Source organism: Pyxicephalus adspersus, chromosome 4, assembly GCF_032062135.1.
Source record: "Pyxicephalus adspersus chromosome 4, UCB_Pads_2.0, whole genome shotgun sequence".
Classification (NCBI taxonomy): Eukaryota; Metazoa; Chordata; class Amphibia; order Anura; family Pyxicephalidae; genus Pyxicephalus; species Pyxicephalus adspersus.
The window spans coordinates 75,163,925-75,188,808 of NC_092861.1; the positions used below are offsets into that span (position 1 = coordinate 75,163,925).

Genomic DNA, 24,884 nt, shown 5'->3' on the forward strand with positions numbered 1-24,884 from the left:
TCTCCCGCCCCCAACCCCTTAGAGACAACCCCAACCAAGTTTTACCAATAACTAAAAACATGTCCTGCACAACACTTACCATTTAACTTTTCCCGCACTTTCTTCACTATTGCCTACCAGCCAATACCCCTCCCCCCAAAAATGCACAGACACCTTCCTTGGGTTTAAATTGCTGGCAAGCAGCCATTTATTAACAAACAACTTAAATAACAATAAATAACCATAAATACCCATTAATTACAACCATATTTACATAACATATAAATATTATCTCCATTAACATAAATTAACATATATAAAGACATATACCATTAGTATACTGTTTACATATACTTTACATTTTTATTAATATAAACCTTTTCCAACCAATCAAACTATAACACAACCCCATTTTCACTGTGCCCAATTGCCCTATAACTGACAACCAACTCCGGTCTACTCCACCAAGCTGCAGGTCTAGGAAAAAAGGTAAAGTCCGTTCCACCAAAAATTGTTTTAACCATACACTGGCCCCTAGCCGCTGTTAGCACTGCAGGTCGTGCCGGCGCCGCTGCTTCTAATCGCAGGCATGGGCGCCGGGTCCTATCTTTCAGGTAACCCACTACCTATGTTCCATGCCTGTGTTTCCTTCATGCTGAGACTTGCTCTGGTGTGTGAGCTGGCGTGGGTGTGTCTCTCCTAATCTATAAGGTAACACACACACACACGCCCTCTGGTTTCTACAGCTGGTTTCCTGCAGGTACTTAAAGGCACCTCCTACTACAGGAAGTTGCCTGAGCAATCTCTGGTTTACCCTGTGTAACTTTGCTAAGGTGTTTTCTCTGTTTTGCTTTGCTGTGTACCCGACTTTGCTTACGTTTTTGGACTCTGCCTGTTTGCTGCCTGACCCTGACCTCAGATTACGTTTTTGCACCTTGCCTGATTGCCGCCTGACCTGACCTTGGATCATTGTTTCTGGACTTCTTGGCCACGCAAGCCCCTCGGTGCTTGCACCGGGTTTCCTGACTCCTGTGGTCAGCTGCCACTGGCCTGGGGATTGCTCTGGAGTGGCACCTGGCAGCTACCCCGCAGCCCAAGCCTATCCTCACCATCAGAGGCTCTAGCGAAGTCACACCCCTCTGGAGTATACCCAGTCTGTGGCACAGTGGGTCCACACCCGCTTGCATAACAGCCGCCCAGCACCGCCTCAGGGGCCCCACCATAGTACCATTTAAATGGGCACCCTACCAATGGGTTGCCCTTCCCAATTACCAACAGGACTCTTACCCTCCTAAACCCCAACCGCCACAGCGCTTCAGGCGGGAAACCTCATGCCTGAGTGCCCCTCCACACCCGAAAAGCTCCCTGCATGCCATCCTGCAATCCCAGGAACTCACATATCAATGCCCACTGCATTTAAATGCACTCCATCCTGCCGCAAGAACTTACTGGTGTCCTCCTCCAATTCTCTATGGCGAACCACCAATCTTCCATTCCGGGCCACAAACCTGCCCACCTCTTTGTTAATTTTTATCCTTGCCTTATTCACCCTGTCCACTGAATGTGCTCCCCCCCATGCAGCTCTAGCCACCATATCCGATCACACAATCACCAGCCCCGGGAACTCCACCTGTAACCTCAGATAATCCAACTTGACATCGCTGATTAACTCCCGCATGGACCTGCGGCACAACCTACTCCACAACATCCCGGGAATACCAAGCCAACGCACCGTAGCCACTTCTCTGGGGAACCCCAATTGCCATCCGTCTGTTCAAACTTCCGCCCGCTTGGCGCCCCACCAGACAAAAGAATGTCCCAAAATCCAAACCAAGCACAGACGTGCACCTAGAACACAAAATAAACATAAAACAGCCACCAATATCCCCGCCCGTGCCACCTCACAACAGGTGAGGCCGCACGTACAATTGAAAACGCCTGGATTCCCAGCGGCCAATCCGTTGGATTATCTTTTCCCCCAATCCTCATCTAGCGGCTTCCGTGGCCACCCCAATCCGAAAGGAATGAGACGAGTAGACCCCAGGGTCCTTTCCCATGAACCCCAAGCATTTTCTGAACACTGCTATAAACTGAAAACGGGACAAGCAGGCCCCATCCTCATGAATTAACAGCGGACCCTCCACGTGTGGCCTGACCCTAAGAAAATCCCCCACCACGGAGACCGGGCAGACCTGGGACCCTTCCATCCTGAAAAGCCGCACCCTAAAACCTTAACCCGCTTGATCAGTTTTTGATTGCCGTATAAGTAAACTTACCTCCCCCTGTGCCCATGTCACATCCTGGAACATCACGCCCCCGGCCTTATGCCTGGCCGGACTGACTAACTCCCCAATTCTCATAGCCCCAAAGAATGCCAAGACAAAAGCCGCCCTAAACAGCAATCTCTCGTAACCACCTGTGCACACTCTCCCCAACACCGGCAACAAATCCCCCAACAGCTCCAGTGATACCCGTCTTCTGAGATCGGCCGTCTGCCTCCCCTTCCGGTAACCCTTAACCGCCTGCCTTACCACAAATGTTTTCGTAAAATCCTGCCCCCTTTTAATTTACAATAAAAGGCCATCCCGGCTAATTTCTTATTGATGGCCGCCACCGACACCCCTTTTGTGAAGTCCTGAGCCAACCAAAACAGCAGTAAATGAACCGGCTCCACCTCTGACCTCCACCCCCCCAATTGCTCTCATAACTGTTCCCATTCTAACCAAACTGCCGAATAAGCCCCGCGTCTCTGCTCACTCACCGACCTCCAAATCATATTACCAATTAGTCCAGTGCAAGCTTCCACAATTCCTCCGGACAGTGTTCCCCTTGCTGATCTGCTCCCGGCGCCAACATGCGAAACCTGTCCCACTGAAAACGAGACAAGGCATCAGCTATGACATTGCGCACCCCTGGAATGTGACTCGCAAACAAATAAATTTTATGCTGCAGACATTTCAGCACCAGACGCCGCAAAACAGACGAAACAGATAGGCTATTAATGGCCTGCACTACACCCAGGTTATCACAATAGAATCTCACCTTCTTGTCCGCCAGAGCCTCTCCTCACAATTCAACTGCCACTACTATATGGAACAGTTCCAACACCACCAGGTTCCTCACCAGCTCAGCAGCCACCCACTCTTGTGGCCACTCCCCCACGCACCATTTACCTTCAAAATACGCACCAAAACCGGTGGAGCCCGCCGCATCGGTAAATAGCTACAAAAACAATTAGCGACACTTGCCCCTCCAGCCACATAGCCTTCCCATTGAAGGATTCCTGGAAGACCTTCCACACCTGCAAGTCTGCCCGCATATCCTTTGACAAGCGCACAAAATGTCCCAGCCTCCTAACCCCCGCTGTGGCCGCCGCCAACGGCCTGCAAAAAATCCTACCCATCTTGACCACACTACACGCAAAATTCAACTTACCTAACAAAGACTTCACCTCCAGCAGCCTCATCTTCTTGTGTCCACTAGCTGCCACCACCTCCTCCCGCAGAGCCACCAGTTTATCCAGAGGCAACCTACTTTCCATGATAAGATAATGGTAGTCCCTGGACCTTCCGTCCTCCGCGAGCACCAACCCAACCCTCTCAGCCACATGTTGCAATGTCCCCAGTAACACCCTGCAAACCGATCCTCCCGCAGGCCCAAACAGCAAAAAATCATCTAGGTAGTGAATAACCGAATCCACACCCGCTACTGTTCTAACCACCCATTCCAGAAATGAACTAAACATTTCAAACATTGAGCAGGAGATGGAACATCCCATGGGCAAGCACCTGTCCACAAAATACTCCCCCTGCCACTTACAACCCAGAAAACAAGCGTCCGCCGGATGTACCGGCAGCAAGCGAAAAGCGGCCTCTATGTCCGCTTTAGCCATCAGCGCCCCCTTTCCATAGCGCCTCACCCACTTGATCGCCACATCCAGAGAGGTGTAAGCCACTGAGCGTAATTCAGGATCAATGCCATCATTCACCGATCCTCCCGGCTGGAACGATAAATGGTGTATCATCCTGAACTTACCCGGCTCCTTCTTGGGCACCAGGCCCAACGGAGAAATCACCAAACCTTCTAGCGGCGGTTCCCGAAAGGGCCCACTCATCCTACCCAAACTCACCTCCTTAGCCAATTTTTCGGAAACCACCGCCGGGTAGTTCAGAGCTGACTTCAAATTCTTGGGTTCCGCCGGGATCGCTGCCAAGGTGCAAGGGATGCGAAACCCTTCCGAAAAACCAGCCTCCAACATCTGTGCCGCCGCTCTATTGGGATACCTACCGAGGAAAGGGCGCATCCTTGCGATTATCACCGGAGTCCTGCCCTTTTCCACTACCGTCACCTCCTTTGCCCGTTCCATGCTTGAACACCTCGCCAGTCCATGGTTCCCTCCACACCCTGAGCATTCATGGCGGAAACGGCAGGTTCGCCCGAACTTGCAAGACCCTTCATTTACAACCAACAAATTCCTTTTTTCTTTCCGGCCGGCGACGCCCATCCTTGTGGCCCACCCGCCCCCCCTGAAAAAACTGCACACCCCCCAACCTCCCGAAAGACATAATCCACATCCAAAGACCTATGTCCTTATGATCCCACCTCAGGGAAGGTCGCACTGCTTTGCGCTGACGAAATTGCTCGTCATACCACAGCCACGCTTGTACGCTTCCCTGATAGTATCAAGGTAGCAAAACAAACTTGCACACAACCCAGGTTGCCACTCCCCCAAAACACTCTCCAATATACTGAAAGCCTGCAACCAGTTAAAAAACATGCGCGGGATCAAACGGTATCTGCGCTGTTCGCTTTCCTCCTTGCGCCCCACCTGTTTATCCACATTAAAACGCTCCAAAGGTAAAAGGGGGAAAACGTCGACGTATTCACCTTTTAAAATGCGCTCGCCCATTCTTCCTGCAGGTGGGCTCCCAGGGGTCCCTCGAAGCAGACATAAACCTCACCTCTGGCGGCATCCCCGTCGCCGTCCGCCAACTGTTCCGTTGCATCCCAGCCCCCGCAGCCGCAACCCCCTCACCAGAGCTCCGCCGACGAAGGGGATTCCTCCCTACCCTCTGCCCGGCCTGGACCAAGCGTTGCCCAGCTTGCATGGTAGGAGGGTCCCTCTGGGGGCTCCCACTGTGACGCTGAGCTCTGGTAAAGGGCTCTGGGCTCAAGCGCACCCGAGGCCTATGCCTCCGAGGCTGTAGCCCCCCTAATCTAGCTACCTGAGGCCCACTAGTAGCCTCCCCAATAACTTCTGCCACCCTCTCCTGCAACCAGGCCTCACCTGGTGAGGCCGCTGCAGCCCTAAGCTGAGCCATCAAGGCGTCACAAGACTCCATGATGCAGACCTATCTAATTTTCCTTTGCAGAAAAAACTGTCCCTCACTTCCAACGTGCCCTCTTACTTAAACCTTTCTATCCTCCTCCCCTTAACTTCCGACCAGACCTCTAGTTAATCCCACCCCTTAAACTCCTTCTCACACGTTAGCCCCTGAATGACCTATCTAACAGGAAAGGAGGGGGGGGGGGGCTGCCCAAACACCCACTCATGCCGGCCCTATGCTCAGTCCCCTGCTGCAGGCCTCCCTATAGTATCTAAGCAGAATGCTAACTAAGAGACAACATATAAATCAACATATATATACATTTAGATAGATATATTACATAATGATAATGTAAAGGAAATATGATAATAGTCACCTGACAGATACCTTCCAAGGGCTAAGTATAACAACAAAAACTCAGAGATTTCTTTATTTATAAGTTTTGGGAGGAAAACCCTAATAAAAGCCATTGAAAAAAAAATTGTGAATATGTTTTGGGAAACTTTGATTGGTCACACCTTATGTGCTGAAAGCATATTCACTTGGAATTTAGAATCATGCTTCCAAGTCTACTAAACTGAATATGGTAATTATTTTTGTAAACTTTTATGGCATCTTTTCTGTTGATTCCTTTGTATGCTACTCTAGCATGAACAATAAATAGTGTAAATTGTATGTTTGAGGATTGCTTTTATGGTCACAATGTATAACTACATAAACAGAAATAGTTAGTAGGTGTCCCTAGCTGCCATCAGGTTAGTAGGTGTCCCATAACATCACATCATTCACTCTGTGAACATAAGGAACAAGCACTGGGTTTACATTACCTGCTCCTATAGAGCGCTGTGTAGCATAATCAGAAACAGTTCCTTAGCACTAGCTCCCAGTTCACATAGACAGTCCTATAGGCCGCCAAGACGCTGAGACATGATGTTTGAAAAGATGTTATTTCAATACAGCACCTGGGATCTAAGCGGGTAAATACTAGACATTCCAATTTTTAGCTTCAACAGTCCTCTTGTCTTGGTGAATTTTCTCATGCAGAAATGTGCATAAACAATATACAGTAATTATTAAAAAATCTATATATCAAAAGATTACTGTGAACCTGGTCGATACAAACCACAAAGTAATGAATCTTTACTTTCTTTTAAAATAAGAACAAGAACTTTACACCTGCAATAGCTGTATACCATTGATTTTAAAATAGCTAAGACCAGACAACTAATGTTCCAAGAGATAATGAATATAAAATCATTCTTCTGATATACCTCAGTATCAAATCAATAAATCAGAATTTTATATACAAAAGAAACTTTTTAATATCAAAACGTTGCTTACTTAGTGACTAATCAGGTAGAGCAATTATTATTATTAGAATCAAACAATTATACTATACTACTAATTTAAAAAAATGATCACCATATATTACAGCAGCACAGTAGTGGCATTCATTATCATTATTATTATTGCAAATTAAACTGCACAAAATAGAGTAAAGTGAACTTTAACTTAGCTCCCTAATAATAATCCAAGGCCCCTAGTTGGCAGATTCCTTTTCATCTTTCTCTTTGGACTTCTTTGGCCATCTTAATTTGCACCAAGGCATGCCTAGAATGTGCATTGAGATGCCTATGTGTGGCTCACGGTATATTCTATAAAATCATTGCTGGTAGACCGCTTTTGTAATGAAAGTCTACCAGCCAGCAATAGACTAAATTTCTAAATTAATAAAGATGTACATTCACTGATGGTAACTTTCAGGTAGAATGCATTACCAAAACAAATAAAGTATACCTAAATCATAACTAAATAACATTTTCATTGCTTAAGAACTGTGTTTCACAAACAATCTATTTTACTTTCATTATGTACTGTTTTTTTCCATCTCAGTACTTCTATTCTTTTCCAGCCTCCCCTGCAGTCTACATGCTCTGGGTTCAGCTTATTATCATTGTACCAGGCAGATTTCCTGATACTGACAATGGCAGATCATGCCTTTCCAACGTATGTTGGCATCAGTTTTTTAAATAGAAGATGCATATAAACATTGGACACAAATTCGGGAATGACATATATTGGTAAAGTTTAGACAAGATTTTAGTGATTGGTTTTATAATCTGCTTTAGATCAGAGGTATCAATAGATCATCAGGTCATTCATATTAGTCAGTAGCAAAAAAGTTCAATGAACTTTTATCACACCATATTCTCAGTTTTATATAGTCTTTTGTACTCATCACTCCCGTGTCCTATCTTCATCTACCAATACCAATGACGGGTAGATAAATATGTGTCTAGTTCTTGGTCAAGAAGCACAGAAGTCAATGGAGTTTCAGCAGTCAGCGCCAGGAAACAAAAGCTCAGGAAAGCATCTTGGTAGCTGAAGCTAAATGAGATGGAAAATCAGCCTGGAGTAGGATGAGGACAAATCTATATTAATGTGATTAGCATCAATCCATGGTATCAGCTAGTTCAGGTAGGATAATGCCCTTGATTTGGAGATGTAAATATATGTAGATTTAGGCTTAATTAAAGTGGAAGTAAAGTGCTGACGGGCTGGAATTTCTGTAAAGTTTCCTCTTACAGCCTATCAGTGTTTTTTTCTAATACAGTACACTGAGCCATGCATGTGCAATAAGGCACATTGATGAGATTAAAAGTACTGAAATGGCAAATGTGCTGAAAAAGGTGGAAACAGTACTGAATAAAGAAAATGGCCTTCTACCCTAACTAAAAGAAGGTTACTTGTCAATCTTGTAAGCATTGTACTACCTGGATTGTTATCTGTAACCCATCGTGACATTAATTCAAATTCAAAACTTACTGAAAAGAAAAAAACACAATAATATATCAATGACCTCTGGCCACCAAATAGAAAATGGTGTTATTCTCCTGGTTGTAGTGTATGAGCGTGTTAAGGTCAGAACATATTAAAATGAACACCATAAGAATGCCTAGATGCAAAATACAATTACTATCATCCATGATAGTGAGTGTCCTTGAGTATCCTATGTTGCATTTATTATTTTTCTTTTAGGAGGAATCTGTATGCAAGTCTGAGTGTTCTCTATTCAGGCACAGCCAATGTTGAAGAGGCTTGTGGTCATAGAGGAACTAAATAAAAAAGCAACTCAAAGATGGATAGAGGTTGCCCTACATCGGGTCCAGGATCTAAACATTTGCCAACTAGTAGCAAATGATTTTTAAGAAATCTATTCAAGGTTGACTGGATCACCCAGGTTTTCACATGATAATCTATCCTCCCCAGTCATTGAGAGCTTTAATAAGTCACGCCTGATGTGTAGTGTTCATACGCATTGTCAGACGATAAAGCAGTCTATTTATTTTTTTTATTGAATCAACCATATATCAATTCTTTATCTCTGAATAAAATCAGCCAAATAGGTTTAAAATCAAGTGTAGTTTTACTTAAAGTTTATCTTGTTCCTTCTCAATCCCACAAATTCTGATTGCTGCTTTATTATGTCATGCAACCTTAATGGCCAAAAGCAACGATTACAGCTGCCTGGGCTTTCAAAGGACAGCAAGTGCCTATGCATTGGTGCCAATTCAGATTCCTTTAGCTGTGTGTTCTCTTTTATAAACAGTCTCCAGTGTAAAATTTACAGTAACAAAATCAATCACTTTGTGCTTTTAACCAACACTCTGACCTTTCATAAACCCTTAATTTTATTTAAAAATATTCGTCTGGAAATGACTAAACTGCTTTATCTCTGCTTAGTTGAGGCAAGAACAAATTCTTTTTTCATTTTCTTCGGCTTCATTCAGTTCAACGCAATGCATTGTGGACAAAACCTGTCATAAATTATGCTGCCTTGTAAATGGCAAGTGCTATGAAAATATTAGTTCTAACTTACTATAGTACAAAATGCGATTTGCATACAGCATGTGTGTGCAGTCTAGATTTAATGTGAGCATGGGAATAATTTCAAAAATATTTCAGCACATAAATAATCACTAGGGATTATAATAATCTCCATGGTTATAACCAAATTGATAAATCCTGGAAATTATCTACTGCTCTTTAACAATTTCAAATGCTAATGGAATAAATGTTTTGCTGATAGTTTTACACTTTGTACATACTAATAGCTAATTGGCTTCAATTCAGTGCCCTTGGCTGTAGTGCTGACAAAGGCAAGAGTACATATCTCAGTTCTCCCATCTCCTGTTTTTAGAACCCCATAGACCCTTTCTCGACCTTAATAAAAGGGGGAGCGCTTTTAAAACAATAACTTTAGTTCTGTATGTACAAAAACCTCAATCTTTCCTGCTACCACCTGGAAACCTTAAGACTCCTGCCCTTAAATTACCTGCAATGATCTTTCATAGATATAACACATTTGGGCTGATTTAACAAAGCTCTCCAAGGCAGGAGGGGATACACTTTCATCAGTGAAGCTGGGTGATCCAGTAAACCTGGAATGGTCCAGGATTCAAAACGATTGCCAGCAAATGGCAAACATTCTTGAAGAAATCCATTCCAGGTTTGCTGGATCACCCAGCTTCGCTGATGAAAGTGTATTCTCTGCAGCCTTGGAGAACTTTAATAAATCAGCCCCAGTAAGTGAGCATTGTAATCTTAGGACAGGAAGTATGTTGCTGGCAAGCTTACCTCATTAAAGGAAAAAAAAGTTTAAAAAAGAAAACAAATGCAGCTACTTTATCCAAGAAATATAATACTATATTATTTTACTTTTGTTTTTTTTTTATTTAGATAAGTGCCTTTTAATGCAATATGTGTATATTAAGGTCTGCGTTTATAATGCATTATTGGTTGTTATGGGTTTGTTAAGATAGCTTTAACATTTTGCAATATAATATTGACTTTGCTTTTAAATGTTTCTTGGCACTGAGCTCTACCCAATGTAGATCACAGAAATGAAAGCTCATCAACAATCTTGTGATAATAGTCTATGTACCATCCATTCATTGGTTGCTATTGGTTTTTTAGGGGAACCCTAACCCAAATACATTTGGTTCTTTATTGAGAAAAAAATCTTTGTTCTGTACCTCCATAATGTATGCTAAAAAGCCATTTGTAGGCTAGGAGACAGGGACAAAACATAGGCATAGTGCAAAAGGGAGAGTGTTTGCAAAGACCATCATAGCAGGATAAGAAGGTGTTATATTAATGAAAGATATAGATTTAAAGTGAGACATGAGCTTTGCTACTATGTAGCTTCTTTTTTTACTGTTCAGTAACAGGAAGTTCAGAGGAAGTGGGCAATATTATGCAGGCTATGAAATATTTCACAGCAAAGTGTGGGGAAAGTGAAAAATGGAGCAAAAGCTCTACATTAACTTGTCAAAGCCAAAATGAGATTGTAGTGATTGTACTTACATATACTCCAACCGGAATAAGTCCATGAGAATAAAGCTCCTGTGATATCACTACTGTATAAAAATAAAAGATATCTGCAGACATCTTTTTGGCATATTTGAGCTGGTGAAGCAAGTCTGTAAAGCTGTCAGGGGGCCGCAGAAGAAAAATGATATGTAAATTAGGCATACTCAAGCCTTAGATTTCTGTTTTAAGTAATATGTGTAGAGTGGCTCTTTTATTCTTCACAAAGCTTTTTGCTACTTGGAGTGGTCAGTTTGCTAGAACTGAATGTTCTGAAAATTTATATTCTTTAATATACCGGTACACAAAGTCCTAGTGCAAGCATTACCTTCAAAGAAAAGTTAGAAGATAATATCTATCTTTCTTAGATACAAAAGCGATTGTGCAGTCATTGATACTACTGACATAAAAGTGTCAGCAGAATAATTAAATATGTGATGCCGCAGGCACAAAATCCAGATAAACATTATAAGGGTTCAAGATAATCATATGTATTTCATGCAAATCTAAAAGGATTGAATTGCTACATTTAAATTGTCACTTTCGACAGGGACTAGTATATCTATTTAAAATCCATCTTTAAGGTATGAGTCGTCCTATGGAAATTTAGTATTAAGATATACATAATCAAATAAATTTAGAATGCTACATGTAAGCGTAAGCTAAGGTTGCCTGTTTCTGTGAAATCTATATTAGTGTAATTGATTCAGAATATCACTTCAATGTAAGGGTTTACAGTAGATACTTTGCACTTTTGTTGTGGGACATTAACAGGTCTGTGCTGTTTTTTCAATTATACATAAAAAAAAAAATTATTAACAACTTTTATAGGTAAACCTGCTTGCTAATAAAAAACACTTCAAAAAGAATCACAATTGAAACGAATTAAATAAAGCATGCAAACATGCCTAAGTGTTTAAGGGGGTAGTTTTTATTTTAAATTTTAAAGGCAATCCAGAAGTCCTCATTAAAAAACATTGATACATAAATCCCATTATCTTGACAAAAATATTAAAAACAGAGTTTTACAAGCATATAGAAAGTGATAAAACAAGTAGAACTTTTACAACACAGAACAGAAAGTAGAACAATTACAACACACAGATAAATATTGTTCCAAGGGAGTAAATCAAAGGTCGTCTGGATGGCAAACAAAGAAAGACGTTTTATCTTTTTTATCAAAGGCAATAAACGAGAGGAACTGTTTACTGGAGGCCCAAAGGAAGAAAAAGATGAGTAAGAATAGAGATAGAAACAAAGAGAAAAAAAGGGAAGAAAGAAAAAGGAAAAAGGTACGGGAAGAGTCAAATGTTTAACTTAAATTTAAATTGGGTATTTGATCAAACATTATTAAGGGAAAGATGAATAATCTAAGCAACACTGACTGTGGAATGAGGAAATGAATAAATTAGGGACTGCTGGTCTTCTATGATTTTCATGAACTTCGGTCTCTTTTGTTTGCAGAGAATGGTACAGGAGACCTCAAAAGAGTGTGTCTTTACAGCGTAATTGAAAAGCTTTAAACATTTTATTATTACCAAAATTCTAGGTGTAGGGGTGTCTGTGTAAATATATCCTAACCTTTTTTTTTTAAAAAAAGTAAATCTTCTTTTTGTAATTACAAGTTTAAATATAGTCAGGAATATTTTAAAAAGAAAGTGCATTTTTAGATTCACCTGATGACATTTTAAGTTAATTGCAAAACCTCTGAACGTTGTATTGAAGGAGGGGAAGGGGGTCAGGGAGACATAATAATTAATTACATAATAATTAAAAATAGTTTAAAAAATATATCACTGTCATCCATCTGTGCCATCATAGGGCCTGGTATAATAAAGCTCTCCAAGACTCTCCAGGAGAGGATACACTTTCATCAGAGAACCTGGGTGATCCAAAAAAATCTAATGGACCTGGTCCAGGATTGAAAACATTGGCTAACAAATAGCAAATTACTTTCAGAAATCAATTCTAGGTTGGCTGGGTCACCAAGGTTCACTGATGAAAGTGTATCCACTCCAGCCTTGGAGAGCTCTAAAAAATCAGGCCCATAGTCTCCGGGTACTACTGAGGGTTGAGGCATGGAAGTAGGGTGGTATCCACTTTGCTGTAACATTTTGTTGCCAATCCCCAATATAACTTGGGCTTAACTTTATCTCATTTTTTTTTAACTTTGTCTTATTGCAAATGGAGTTCAATGTCTCTGAAGACCTCCTCCAAGTTATGTCAAAACTTTACTCAGTGGCTCAATCTATCTCTATCTCCTTGGGCAGGTTGTACCTAGAAACAAGTTTAACCTGTAAGAATCACAACAGGCACCAGTTTTTGGTGCTTGGGGTCTCATGTCTTCATCATTCAAGCCCAAAAGGGATTGTAAGGCAGACATAGGAGAAACCCATGCAGTGGGAGAAGCTCTTCTGGATGGACACACATGATATATCTTAAAATGCTAAGAAAGAGCAAAATCATTGGAATTTTTTCAGAACATTCTTTCCTGGGAGATGTTCTATTGAGTTCTATTGAGGTAGTGCATATTCAGGAATCAAGAATCCAAAAACGTTCAAACCATTGAGTGCAACAATAACCTCCTTTTTACATGAATCCTAAACAACCCAAGGAGAAGGAACTCTATATAATGGATGTTTGATTCTATTATTTGAAAAGTGAACAGCATTTTGAAGGTAGAGTCATCTCTTTGATTCCTCCAGTTGCCCAAAGCAGGGTACTTCTAGAAATTATATAGCCGTATAAATTCAGCAAGTCATAAACTTTATTTAGAAGAAGGAAGGCCTTTTAGCTGTGCTCTCACTCAAGGCCCATACCCCAAGACCTCTCTAAACTTTCTGGACTGAAAAGGAGGGTCTTCAGTGAATCAAAGAATACCGTAGTCTGATTTTTGAATCACAGAAGGATGAAGGAGTGGGAGTTTACTGTTTACTTTTGTTTTTTTTTTTGCATGATAGAACCAATGAAATCTCAGCCATAGTTTTTTACCATCTTCCGTTGCATGTCTGCAGTCTCTGACAGCTTCTGTTGAATTACACTCACTATTTATTATGTGTAACCCTAATGAGATGTTAGGGGTACAACTGAGGATCCCTATAAGAAAAGAAATATAATTTAAAAAAATCATTAGGACCAATTCTTATAGGATTGGTATGTCTGCAATAGAATCCAGTGTTTCAGTAAAACATGTACAAATCTCTGTAATTGTCGGCTTATAATAGTTTTAAAGCATCAGACTGTAACCTTGCAAAAGGTAACTAGGCACAAGATATGGCATATATCTATAGATAGGCAACATCCTAAGGCTAGCTTGCCCCAGACTGCCCCCGCGATAAAAATCTGAAAGTGAAGAGCAGACTCATTCCTAATCCATAGAATTCTCTGTCCTTCTCCTCTGTTCTTTTTTTATGTCAGCTCTGACATTTTGTGCACATTTATTGGCAGCAAATCATTATGCCAAGTCACATGCACAAAGCTGGTCATACAGGGACCATCACAAACACTCAAGACCTTACTTTTTTTAAAAACGGTCCATAAAAAATGGGTTGTTGGTAACGCTAAACCTGACAGCTCTATTGAAACATGAAAAATCATTGGCTGAAATGAGGCTTTAAGTGGAAAAAAAAACAATATTGTATTGAAAGTGCCAGAAAATGTTATAGTGCAATCAGCTTTTATAGCATTTTATTGTGTTCTGCATAATTCAGGTAAAAATACCAGATGTGCTTTTTAGCCTCGAATATTATGACCTATTTTACACTTTCAATGTAGCAAACATTGCTCAGTGTATTTATAGAAAGTGATAGTAATGGTATCCTATGGTAATAAATCATTTAAATGAATTTGTCATCATGCGCAAAGCACAAGATATCTTCTAAACATAAAAGCTTAGAACATTTCATCCAGTTCATCTCATCTATGTGATTAATTCATATATATGATAGTATATCCTTTACACTGATATTCTTGTAGTTCTGTTGCTAATCTCAAACACTATTTTGTTTTTGAAAACAATGCAAAAAATAAACATTTTACTATTTATAATACATAGATAATATATCAAACATTTGATAAACAGTAAAAAGCTTTAGACTTGAAAGTAGATAACTGTACTATACCAATTTTTCAGATATGCTTAAAAGGCAGCTTAAGTAATTTACAATTGGTAAAATAGGGAAGCGGCAAGTAAGCATGGTAACACAATTACAGAGTAAATTAGATTGATGGTCACTAAGCATTTTTATTGTGCCCTTATTCTTTTTGGAAGAATTGACACATGCAAGAACTTGCTAGATGAGTGTATATTGGTATGGTAGTCATCTATGGGTACAAAATCATTATGCTGGAAGCTTTAGAACAAGTACTGCACATAAGAAACAATGCCTCTGATTCACAAAGCCTCAATAGCACATAGAAATAAGAACCTAACTGTGCTTAAATCCCAATTCCTCCTGTTTTTTTTTTCTTTAAACCCATTGCTAGTCATTTAAAAAAATGTAAAAACAGAAGATTTGCATGCAATACTCACCTGCTCCCTGGCACTGACCCTGGCATCTCGCCCAGTCTGTCTTTTACTACTGGCCCTCTTTTCAGTCAGCAAAGAAACAATTTTGTGCTCTTTTTCCCTTTAGATAATGACATAAAACAGATAATATTTATCTTAGCCTAGGGCCCTGTTTTGCTTGAAGATCTTGGATGAGCACCAAATGTTTTGCTTTGGGTCCCAACCACAAGCCACCAAATATTTAGCATGGTTGCAAAATCTTTTGCAATATACTATTGCTATTGTATAGCTAACTGTTAGTCTAGTTCACTCAGTAAAGTACATGGAACAAAGCCTGTTTTGTAGTTTTTATGTTTTTTCTCGACAATAAATGGCGTGTTTACAAACTATTCAGAGTTACAGGAAGACACAACAAAACATACATATATCAAAACTATGCATACATACACACATGCACATGCTATCTATCCCTTCCTAGTGGGTGAACACTGGCAATGTAAACAAAAGGACACACTAAAAGTTACTTGGCTTCAGTAAGAGCTTTTCATGATTTCCTCACCAAATGGTGTTCAGCGATCATCTTGAAAACTGGATACTTGATCTTCAGTTTTTGTCTGTTGAAGCTTTACAGAGGTACCATGTCAGCCAGGCAGGGTCCTTTCCAGCTTCTCCTGGTTGTGTCCTTCTTGAGTCTTCCATTTCCATCTCAGATGGAAGCGTTTTATCAGGAAAGTTTGTGGCCTCCATGGAGTTTGTAGGTTCTCCCCATGTCTGCGTGGGTTTCCTCCCACATCCCAAAAACATGCAGTAAGGGTAAATGGCTTCCCCACAAAATTGACCTTAGACTACATAATGACATATAAATGACATATAACCATGGTAGGGACATTAGATTGTGAGGGACAGTTAGTGACATGACTATTAACTTTGTACAGCGCTGTGTAATATGATGGCGCTATATAAATACTGTGTAATAATAATTAACAATAGCATACCAAATGCTGCCCCCTGGATAAACTGATACTTGTGTGTGTTTCCAAAAATCACTTTTTTCTAATCTAACCTTGCAAAATGCCCACCACTCGCTGGTCGTTTAATGTACTTGATAACATAGGAGTGACCACCCACATTGCAGTAGTGAGGTAAAGAGGACCAGACCTCTGGCTTTTGTGGTAGTGAGCTATACTCTGTTTTATCTCATCCCCTAAAAAAATGAAAATACATTATTTATCAGCTGATGGGGTAACTTTGTACATGACCAGAGTGAAACTTTAAACACTGATATTATAAAACTACTTTATTTTCTACTTTTACGTATGATAATCTAAGACTTTAAAGGTAGTCCCCGAGTTAAGGACATCTGACATACGGATGGCTCCTAGATATGAATGGGGCTTACCTGCTCGTTCTGTGCAGAACGGAGGCTTGATGGGGGGAATACAATTTCAACTTAAGAACAAACCAGCAGTCCCTATCTCGTATGTAACCTGGGGACTACCTGTATCTTTTGATTAAGCAAAATGAAAGAAAATGTTTCCAGTCTTAGGGCAGGCTCAGACCTGCTTTGGGATCGGCAAGGTGCCTGCAAGAAGCATGCTGCCAGGTCACTTCGTAAAGGACCAGCGTCTGCACCTTTAACAACTGGCAGCAGCGTAGTGGTACTGGTATCGCTCACTGGCGCCCCAATTCATTCCCTATGGGGCTGCATCTGTAAAAAGCTACATGCAACGCCTCCCTAAAGGCAGTGTTTCCCTGGCATGAGGAAGCAGTATATGCGAGGCAACCTCACACAATTTTATGTTCATGCTTACGTACTCCGCCAACGCCATAAGCTTCTTGGACCGATATAAGTTGATTAGGCACAATTTACAATCCAGTTCTTTTCCTGCCCAACCTCCTTTGAGATAACTATCATTGCAGGTAGCCTGGTATTTCCAAATCTGTCCACAAAAAATTGGCAATGATAGTTGAGTACCGGTAATTGTGTTTTGATTTTCTGAGTCTAATGGAATGACTATTACCTAAAAAACAAAAAAAACACTGCAGTCTACAGAAGGCTTACAAGTCTGTCTGCAGATGTCCCTTTTTTCTTATTGACAGATGTATCTTATTTTGTATAGAACAAACCAGCATTTCTCTTTTCTTCCTATACATATATGTGACTATGAAAAAAAGAGCACCTTAAGGGATAAATAAGACTTAGTGGGCCCCTATGCAGAACTGGCTTGCCCCCCTCCCCCATTACAATTTGTTTTCTGTGGGGCACCCTGTTTGGCTGTGGAGGGTCCTCATTCAATAGTATGATTTGCACCTCCTATGTCCGCCTTGTTGAGACAATCAAGCATGTGATACTTTGTGAGATTTTTTTTACATACAAAAAATATGTATTAAATATCATAAAGTTATGACTTCAAAAATTTGATATAGTGCAAAGATATGCCCATGTTCATTAGTATCTTAAAAGAATTGACTGATCATCTGTTTTAAGAATTTCATTACATTTCTTATTATATGGTAATATAGTTTTTTCCTTCTAATCTGTATACTGATCCTCACTTTCTGTGACCTGGAGAGAAAAGAAAAGCCAATCGGATAGGTTAAAATTGCTTCGTTTTCATCAATGCACGTTTTATTGTAAATTGCATTAGCCATAACTATTCCCTTTGTATATTTTGCTATAGAATGCTTTTATATTCTAAGGTTTCTCGATTATGTGCCAACAGACAGATAAATTCAAAATGATTAACTGCATTTTGCTTCTGGTCAAATGCACACTGAAGGGCATTAATATTCAATGAATATATATAATTCAAGAAATAAAGATTTTGTTTAAATGCTGTTTTATTTTTTAAGCAGAATGATTTTCAAATGCATGTTACATAATGGCCAGAGAACATTCACCCAGCCCTACGATGCAGGTACGTGAAGAGGAAACCAATTAGAGTAGAGCTATGGAGAATCAAAAATCAAATAGGTACATATAAAAACTGACAGTCAGCTCTGAAAGTCACTCCTCTTTCCCAGTTGCTTGGCCACCCCCTTCCAACAATAATATTTATAATGAGGCGATCAGGGGCCACATTGAGAGATAATCAGGAAGCTTCTTCTTTTGCATTTGGTCATCTTGCCATGGTACAGCATTCTCTATTGCACCTCCCAAATGTAACAACCTCTATGTTTTCCCCTGCAGACATGGCTGCCGTTAATAATTTTGTGGGCGTTATTATTATAATTTTGTATACAAGCAGTGTAAACACATGATTTTGATTTAATGAAATCCTTTTGCTCCCTCAGACTGGAAGTGAAACATCACCATTGTTCTTTCAATGTTTTATTGGAGGCTGTGGTGGGACAAGACCAGTAAGTGCAACCTACCTGCAGCAGAAAAAAAGCAGGTCTCCTACCCTGCCAAACGGGTCAGTATTGTGAGGCAGAGCTAAATAAATCTCAGAACTGAAATTAAAATCATTTGGCATAAAAATCTCCTAAATATGTAATTTGACGCCACCCTTTTAATAAATTTTTCTCATGAAAAAACCCTTTTAACCCTACCTTTAGATACAGACAATCTACCAGTTTTATCTACCTGTGAGAAAATACAGTGAGAATCTAAAAGAAACCAAAAGAAAACAGATCTGACAATGATATAAAGAAATTGCTAACAGATTGTTTGCTGTCAAGAGAGTGCTCAGACATATTCATGATATCCTGAATAACCTGATATTTACCACTTCACAAAATTGGAAATTGCAACCTTTTACTTACTGTTTCTTTGCTAACTTTCACCTTTAGCAGAATGTAACAAGTCTCTATTTACCGAGAATAAAGAGCAAAAACAGAATAAAAAAAAGTTTAATGGACGAGCAGAAAGAGTCTCATGAAAGATACAACACAAAGCATTGTACTTCAAAGCAAAGTTCACAGTGTGGATGAATTCCTGTAACTTTGCCATCTGACATATGCATTATCTTCTGTTAGTGGTCATTTATTACTGGTTGCACAAAACTGGAATGTGAATTTCTGCTGTTATGTGGCTATAGTATTACCTTTAATTAGATGTGATAAAAGCAAAACATCAAAGGATGTTACTTTTTGTTCAGCAAGCATAGCTTTTTTATATTTAGTTTATCCATTTTATTGTGTGTTCTATAGCGCACAGACAGTCATTATTGTAGCTCATTTCTCCATGAACGTCTAAAAACGACACGTTGCAATGCACAAGGAGCATACTTCAGCACACAAAACACATACTTTGGGCTATATTTCTTTGCAGACATTTTTTAGGAGATGGCCATAACATTTAACAGAAGATGGCCAGAAAAGAAAATGTAAGAAAGTGTAAAATAAATTAGGCTGTCTAAAAGCTAGTCTGATTTTCTTTACTGGCCTGAGAAAATGTAAAGACTGGTGTCTGCAGGGCCCCAATGACTGCAAAATAACTGACAAAGGGCCGCACGCTGCCCCAAGTTTGTTGGTTGGACACCATGGTAAAAGATTCATAAAAGAGGAATGTAATGGACACAAATTCACCTGTGCACATCAGACCTTTGGGTACCTATATGTATGATTATTCTTGTTTCATCTAAAAAGGTTTAGTCTTTTCAAGTGTCAGTATATGTAGTTGTAATATAAGACAGCCAATCAACCAAGTAGACTTCTTTTTTCCTTATTACTTACTTAATTACTATATAATAAACTCTTTAGGATACTGACTGCTCCCCTCCCACACCAAAGAAATGCAAATGTAAGTGTTAAAAGTGTGCAAGGTATAGCAAACCTGTCCAGAGAAATTACATGGGCTACATTTGGTGAATTCTGCTGGTTACATGATTGTCATTTTCATTCGATGTTTTCATTACTTTCACTGACATAGAACAAGTATGCAAATCAGCACCAGTTCAGTAACTCATAGTATTGAAGCCCAAGACAGTCAGGAAATAAAATAGTGCACAGGAATTTGTAGTAAGTTATTAGGCTGAAAACACATATGGCAATGGCCAAATAAATCCTTCTCACCCACAAAGGCAAATAGCTAAATTTCATAGATTAAAATATTAGATAATAATATAATAGATATATATAGATATATAATATATATAGATATATTATATATATGTATGTATGTAACAAAATCAGGACCCCTTTTTCAGGGACACGTTTATGCTGCTATGGTACAATCATTATAAAGCAATATTACAAACTGTGAGCATAGCATATACAGAAAGTTTACAAATTCACAAGAGTTAAGGAACGGAATGAAAGGTCTGTCCTAACTGTTCCCATTTTCAAGTACAGGTAGTCCCCGGGTTAAGGACATCCAACATAAGGACTACTCCTAGGTAGACTCCAGGGGCGTCTCTGTTCGCTCCTGTGCAGGACAGACGCTTGGAGGGGGGCAGTTTGCATGACTTGCGGAAGTCTTTTGCTAAACACAGCTGAGGTTGTGGGTGATCCTAGGGGGTGAGCTCTTTCTGCAGCCTCTTGTAACTCCTAAATGACCAAGACAAACTCTGCAGCAGTTTCTTTTTGCATATCAAAGCACAGCTTGCTTGATAAGTTAATGAATGTCCAGGCTCCATAAAGTTCATCTGTTCTAATTGCATTTATTAAAAATTGTACTTGTTCCAACTTACATACAAATTCAACCTAAGAACAAACCTACAGTCGTTATCTCATATGTAACCCGGGGACTACCTATATACAATTGTTTGCAGTTCATACATGTCCTTAAAGTGCACTTGTACCCAGAACATGGACATTAATATAGTTCCATATTTTAAACATGCAGTAAATGACCTGTAAAAAAACCATCACTGACCTCTCTAGTTGCATGTACTTTAAAGTACCCAATCCTCAAATGTTACACAGAGTCCTGATTTAGTTGATTTGTAATATTTTACTGGAACCTGGTATTTATTTGAATTAGAAGGCTGCAATCTAATATTCCATATAATAAAGATGGCAAAGCTGATGTGATTTCTGTATGTCTGTTGTGAAAATGTAAAGATTTTTCTCCACAATGCCTATAGATACAATGATAAAGAAAGGCTTGTTTTAAAGTACTTTTACTGCTTGCTCAGAATATGCTGAATAGTTTAATGTGCATAGCCTGGACAAAATTTACATTCAAGTGTGTTTACAGTTAAGACTTTATTAATGTTGTATTGAAGGTTGCTGAGATAGAAAGTTGTCCCTTTCAGATTTTATTAATTGTCTGTGGCTTGCTGGTGAGATTGAATTGTATGTGTGATGGTGACAACTGTCACTGGGACTGAAAGTTAGAAAAAATCCAGAACAGGAAAGTAAAACAAAAAATCTTTCACTGGGGAAGCTTGTTTCAGTAACAATTGTCTAAAATGTTTTTTTACCTTACATCAGATTCCGATCCCCTTTCCTCCGGCAATGGTACCAAAAAAAACAATTAAAATATTTGAACAAATTTATTTACTATGTTAAAATGTTATCATTAGTTACTGTTTAAATGATCAGATTGCAATAATTTAAGGTATCAAACATATCATTCAAAAGGAATGTAAACTGTTGAGCTAGAAGGACATGGCATACAATACAGCACAGTGCAGGTTGCATAGCAATTCTTGAGAAAATTCATATAGTTAGCATGAAGAACAATATTGTGAGTTCTTGAAAATGTAATTGTAAATGCTTTAAAGATACTGTTAGTAGAAAGGTATTACATGGAACATGTGTGTACTCTAAATCAATTAAATCACTCTAAATCTAGATTGATCAATTGTTCTTCCAGAAGTCCCCCAATCTAAACACATTCAAACTATGTTCATGTTCATAATGTTAGGGAAAGTGCATTATTAACAAAAGGAAATGTTTGATTCACAAAAAACATGCAATTGTTTAATGAAAAAGGTGCTATATTAAACACAATATTGGGTTTTTATTGTTTACATCTACTTTAAGCGGTTATTTAAATAGAATTATTGCACTGGGTGGCTATCATTTGCCAGTAGGTGCCTGGAAGTGGTAAATGAGTAACTCACTCACTCAACTCACTATCTCAGACTGGCATACATTTTAAAAATGGCAGCAAACTGAACTTTTGTTGTAGGAGGAGGTTCTGAGAAGTTCCAGGCTTTGCCCCCTTCCAGATGAAATAGAAAAATGAGTGTGGGGGCATATGACATCCTAACACTGAGATGTCACAAACACTGGGAGAGAAGTGTCCTTCCTTTCCCTGGAGAAACAAAAACTTTATGACATCCCATAACTCCAACTACGTGAAACTTGCTTGTGCCTCTGCCATCACAGCTTCTCACTAAAAGAAAAAAAAGTTTTAAGAATTGCAAAGACCTGATATTTGCACAGTTACATACTAAGATATTAGGCTGTCATATGCCCCCACACTCATTTTTCTATTTCATCTGGAAGGGAGCAAAGCCAGGAACTCCTCAGCACCCCCTGGTATGTAATGTTACAGTGTCCAACCTTTACCATTGAAGAATAGATGTTGGTGAATGTTAGTCAATGACAGCAATGAATCCCTAAATATATGCCAAATATACTTTATAAATAATATGGTGGAAACCTAGTGAATGTACAAGTAATGTCAATTTTCCATTACAAATCTGTGAAACTAGTGTATGCTAAATGCATTCAGGAGTGAACAAACACTATTTCTTTATATTCTAAAAAATATATATGTCTATTTTCGATGGACTGTAAATCGTGCAGCATCACAAGATCCATGAAAATTAATTTTCCTTGTGTACACTACCTGAACAAAACTGTTTTTACATGGTAATTGTAAACAATTATTGCTGGTTTTAAATAAACCTAAACTACAGATGTAAATATGTCTTCTGTGCACAGAGAGAGTTTAATTGCTCATTTTTATTCCCAGGTGTTATTGTAAACCACCTATGAATACTAACATTTTTTGTGACAGTGCAGCATGAAGAATTATTGTGCTAGAAAGACTACTAACTACTTTGGAGCATTTTAGAATTGTTATAATCAATTTTATTTTTATTAATCCAGAAAGTAAATAGATTTTCCAAAAGTTTTTAGGACTATTAAAGCAGATGTAAAATGGAAAATTATACCAAATAATAAAAACAAACAAAAGAAATGATGGTCCATCACTATAGAGTTGTATCTCTCACTAAAATTGTTACTGCTGTACAAAGAAATGAAATAGAGACTGATTCTAGTGCTTGTTTAGACCTCCTTAGGTGTATAGATGCCCCTACCAATGACCAATCTTTAGTCAACCCCTTACAGTCAGATATTTGCAGTTTTTAATCATATAGGATAGTTTTAAAAATGGTCAGTTTAGTAATTTTACATCAGTCACAGGCTTAGTAATTGCTAAGCCACACAAAGATTGCTTTGCAAGTTGGAAAATAGTTGTAGTTAGTTATGGTCCTTCCATACATCACATATTACCATTGACTAAGGCTAAGTACACACGTGCAATAATTGTCGTTAGAAAATGAACGATTAACGACCGATTACTGATTATTCACGATTATTTTGAACAATCGTATTGTTCACAATTCTGTACATACTGAAACAATACGACCGTTCAAATATAATCCACCAATAATGTACACACGCTAGATACGATCGTTTGAATGATGCAGGAAGCGACATGTACAGGAAAATGTACCGCAGAACAATCCACGATCACTGAACGACTGTAAACACAATAGATAGCGAACAACCCTCGCCCAATCAGATCAGCCAGGTCGTTCGTTTCCACTTCCGTCGTTGACATTGACCAGCCATTGTGGACTTCTTTTTTTAACAATTATCGGCCAATCGGTCGTTATTCATTTGTTTACAACAATAATTATTGCACGTGTGTATGTAGCCTAATTCAGAATAAACAGTCAAATTTACTTTGCAGTGTTGATCTGGAGATAGGTAGATCTTTCACTGTGCATTGTCTTCTGAAGATGTTATGTAAAGCCAGAATTAGGGCAGTCTCATGGTGTTGCTAAGAGCACCTTTTTGGGAATAAGTGTGTGATTTCTTTTTTAGTGTGGGCGGCAGCATTGATGATCACATCATGTAAATAGACTCTAATATAGTGGACTCTCAAGAACACTGACCGCTGAAAGATCTTGGAATAGAATGTGATCTATACTCAGGTAAAGTCAGGTCCCAGTCAGTAAAGTCAGGTCCCAGCAACACAGTGAACCCTTATTTCAATAAAGAACATAAAAAGGTTTAAAATATAAGATGTTTTGGTGGTTGGTTATTTCACCTGTATTTGCTTGCTTAAAACAGAAATGAGGCCAGTACTAAAAAACGTGTAGGTAATTCTGTTTATGAAAATGTGGTTTTAGCCATCATTGTAAGGGGGCTTTCTTTCCCCACTAATTTAGGAGGCTTTTTTCCACACTGACCAACAAAAAGTTTCATAAGACCTAAACATTTTTTTTACAGTTCCTCAGGGCTAAAATGGCTGAGAAATGATGATCTAGACGATGAAGAATAAGTGAATACTCCCTTTCTCTTTGTAGTTGGAGCTCAATAACAACACGTATGCGTGTCCTCAACATCCTCATTTACAATGCAGGACAAATATTTTCATGTAGGAGAAGCCACTAACATATGATGTATGCCGTGGAAAGAAAACCAGCTGGTGGTATTCCTGTTTATTCTTTACTTGTAATAATGTAAATGTAATAAACATATATATGTGTCTGTGCGAGCTTGCCACC

At 39.2% G+C, this 24,884-nt stretch overlaps 1 long non-coding RNA gene across 1 annotated transcript; it reads left to right on the forward strand.

Annotated features, from left to right (window-relative positions):
* The first annotated feature begins 11,813 nt into the window (after positions 1-11,813).
* On the forward strand, positions 11,814-24,871 carry LOC140330066 (uncharacterized). The gene is made up of 3 exons (XR_011920598.1): positions 11,814-11,968; positions 18,478-18,599; positions 24,607-24,871. It is a non-coding gene; the product is annotated as an uncharacterized lncRNA (long non-coding RNA).
* Positions 24,872-24,884: the final 13 nt, after the last annotated feature.